Here is a 4301-nt window from a genome sequence, read left to right as displayed (position 1 = left end):
CCACGATAGTCAGTCGGTATAACAGATAGCACCTATAGCTGCGTGCCGCTATTACCGCAAAAAGAGTAGTTGTTATTCCGGTTCGTTATCCTGCGTGCACTCACTGATGAGCGCTACTGTCGCTCGTATCCAAGTGTACCATACACACCAAAGTTCTCTCAGTGTTCAAATGCAAGTGAATGGATTTTTGTTTCCTGGGTAGTTATATTTTTTAAAAGATACGAATTTTCTTTTAATATGATGAATTTTTCGGGTAGTATGCTTTTCGCTCCCGACTTTCACAGGTTGGCACCGGCTGCACGGACTACGGATCTATCCTCTTTGGTTGCGCCCTCTCAAGCAATGTCAAACCCTACTTTCCCTCGCCCTTCCTAGTTCAGTGATATCTAAAATTGTATTGGAAATAGATTTGTATGCTTTTTTCGCACCACACTGGAGATAAAGCATAATAAGACGCGTTTTTTTAGTGTTATCCCCAGTAGGCCTAATCCATGTGTCAATACTATACAATGTCAAAGTAATTCAAATAAGAATTTTGTCCATATAAATCTTTACTTTCACTTTAGTGACTAGCTTTTAAGAATTGTTAAATTTTTAATTTTTAATTATACTTTTACTTTTTGAGGCCGCCATAATAACACGATACTAGTTCAACAAAGGTCAATCTCGAAAGTTCTTTGGACTGATACATTTTAATTTGTTTTAAAACAAATGAATGCTTGCGTTTCGATTCACAGTTCTGAAATTTATTAGGTAAATGAAAACTGTTACATTTAATCTGGGTTTGAAGTTGAATCTCTTTCAAAACCTCAGTGAAATTGAAAACATTTGGATGCGTTTGATTAAAAGACTGATTAAAATAACGGTGAATTGAGTTATTCGTGCATCTGTGGGTTTCGTGTGTATTTATAAAAAAAAAGTAAATCTCCCGAAACTTCCAACAATAAAATTAATTTTCAACAAAAAAGTTCAGCCTGTAACCGCTAGTAGTTGCATTTTCAAGAAAAAAGGTAAATTCTTAACGAAAAATGTTTTAAAAATTATATTATAATTGATAAATATCTACTTTTCAGAATACTACTTCTACTCGAAAAATTACTTGAAGCACTCTCATTTTTTAAATTTCGAAAAAAGGAACTTTTGAATTGTGACGAATTTGGACTTGAAACAGGGATTTTTTAAACTCCATGTCAAAAATTCTTTGTCCCAAGGGAAATTGTATTACTTTACCGAAACTCCCTGTCCTAAAATAAAAACGATTATTATTTTCACTCATATTCCCTACAACTGTAGATAAAGTACAAATTAATTTTCTAATTTAACAAAAATTACTAAGATATTAAGAACTTGAATTTTGCTACGATCGGAAGTAAATAACCGGTTTTTTTAAACTCAATTCCGGGGTTTTTCCGGTTTTCCGTTAAATTGGCCACCCTGATTATAAATAAATTGTATATAGATATATATTTTAAGAAATCGGAAATGTATGGATGAATTAAAATGAAAAAGTACATTATAAGGCTAATTATTAATGTTTAAATATTATTATTAGTTCTTAAATTTTCAAATATTGCAGTTGTTTATAAAATTAATTATTTATAAAATTAATTATTTATAAATTAAAATTATTTCTTGAAAAAAAGATCCTACTCCATCTTGACTCCATTGGGAATCGAACCACGAAACTTCTGATTTCTTCTTCTATTTATATTAGAAAAATAAACACTAGAAAAATATGAATACAATTCAAACTGTTTTTTAAATACTCGTCTTTCTATTTAATTTTCCTGATATTAAATTACATGTTTTCATGAATTTTTTGGATTACTAATTACAAATGCTCTTATCGTTACTGAAAACTTCGTTCTTCCTTTTATATTTATAAAAAGTATTAAGTTTTTAATGAATTTTTGTATTTTTGCTTTACATAACAATGCAAAGGCAGGCCTACCTGATCGGAGCGCCATCTATTGAATTTATTTGAACTACGCTACCTCTCTGTTTGCGTGAGTTGGGCCGCGGTAATATTCTCCGTAATTTCAGCAGGAAAATCACCGTCATTACCGGAAAAGTTTCTTTCGTTACCGCTCACGTTGCGACGCCATCTGTATGTTAAAATGTGAATTTCAAAATACGCCGTATTTGTTAATCAGTTTCATGGAGAATAAACATCTCAATGCAAATCGTTGATTTATAAATATGTAACATGTGCTTTCAAAGACAAAGAAAATATTCCTATAGAAATAACATAGGATTAAGGTCATGTGACACAGCTAAATACCTATATTACCGATCTCACTTTTTCAGTTCACTGAATGTTTTTTTTTTGAACCTAAGAACTTTTTTTGTAAATAAAATATCGAGCTGAAACTTTGGAAAATGTATTAGAGTACAATAAAGTACGTTTCGGTACTGCATTTTGGTAGGAACTTCACTGAAAATTATTTTATATTTTTTCTGAACCTCGACATTTTTTGAATGTTCGAACTTTTTTTATACATAAAATATTGGTCTCAAACTTTAAGAAATGCAAGATTTGAAAGAAAACTACGTTTAAGAACCAAGCTTAATAATAAAAGATGTAAAAAAAATTTCAACTATCAATTCCATCGGCATCAGCCGGTAACGTTGTACACGAAATTACGAACCCTCTAGAGCCTCGCCTAGTGGCCGCCAGGGTTCGCATTTTCGTGTACAACGTTACCGGCTAATGCCGATGGAATTAATAGTTGAAATATTTTTTTTTTAATCTTTTATTATTAAGATTTGTACTTAAACGTAGTTTTCTTTCAGCTCTTGCCTTTTTCAAAGTTTGAGACCGATATTTTATGTATAAAAAAAGTTGGTACGTTCAAAAAATGTCGAGGTTCAGAAAAAAGATAAAATAATTTTCAGTGAAGTTCCTATCAAAATGCAGTACCTATGGTAAACGTACTTTATTGTACTCTAATACATTTTCCAAAGTTTCAGCTCGATATTTTATTTACAAAAAAAGTTCTTATGTTCAAAAAAACATTCAGTGAACTGATAAAGTGAGGTCGGTAATATAGGTATTTAGCTGTGTCACATGCCCTTAAAATAGACTGAATTTGAATTGAATTTGGCAATTACTCTTTTACTTCACGAGAAAATTGGTGTATTCTTTAATTATCTTCCATATCCTTACGCGTCTTTACTGTTAGTACTTTAATAAAAAAATCAAATAAAACTTTTTTTGTTGTTGCAAACAATAGTATTGAATTTATATAATAAACTCGCGCGTAATTTCTGCTTACTCAATCAGTAAAGTATAAACATTTAAAAGGAACTATGTTTTTCCAAAATATAATGTAAACATACATTTTTAAGCAAAACCAAGTCCCACCGTAGAGGTTGAGGAACACTTTTAAACGTGAAAGTTTTCTCACAAGCTATTTAATGTGACAAATATTCAAGAATATTATATCAAATAAACGTAAAAACAATAAGCAATTCAAATTTAGTATTAAAATTGTAAAAAATATCGTTATCATTCGTTATCGGGGAATTTCCTCTACTTTACCGGTAATTTCTGGTAACGACCCAACACTACGGGATGCTAAAATAACTACCACATACACGGGCGATGCATAGGGCTGAATTCCACCTTTGTGTAGAGGTACCCTAAAGCGACATAGTATTGCAGTCGGAGGCGACTAAAATAAATGGCCACGAGCTGTAGTAGCGCAATCGTTCTGTAATGCCATGCAAGGCAGTACGAACCTAAAATTCAGAAAATTCTTTATTTTACGTAACGAAAGCCTTATAGGTTATTTCAGGTTACCTTCAAGTTACTTTCACAATTGAATATTGAAATTTAGGATGTTTAGGAGCATACTTTACTTTATTCCAGTAGACAAAAGCTGATTTCTGATTTAAAATAAGTTACTGCTTCCCTACCGGAAATCTGGACGATTTCTAGATGATATCGTCTAGGAACACGTCATCTAGTAAGCAGTAAAGCGGTAAATATTAATATCTATACCTGTGTGTAGTACGCGTCTAGGGAAAGCGTCAAGTGGGCATCTAGAAAACGTCTAGTGTGCATCTAGGGATCGTAAAGTGTGAACTAGGAAGCGTCTAGTGGGTATTTAGGAAGCGTTTAGTGGGCCTCGAATTTGAAAAAACTGATGAACTAATTTGACACATCGAGTTCGTATCTAGGTTCTCAACCAATCAAATTCACCATAAACGAAAAAAGCAGCTAGAAATGAACCCTATGAAAAATATTAATTCAACGATTAATTTAAAACACTTCTCCGTAAAAAGGTACTCGAAGGTCC

This window comes from Belonocnema kinseyi, chromosome 10, assembly GCF_010883055.1.
Source record: "Belonocnema kinseyi isolate 2016_QV_RU_SX_M_011 chromosome 10, B_treatae_v1, whole genome shotgun sequence".
NCBI classification, from domain to species: domain Eukaryota; kingdom Metazoa; phylum Arthropoda; class Insecta; order Hymenoptera; family Cynipidae; genus Belonocnema; species Belonocnema kinseyi.
Note: the sequence above shows the minus strand (reverse complement) of the source record.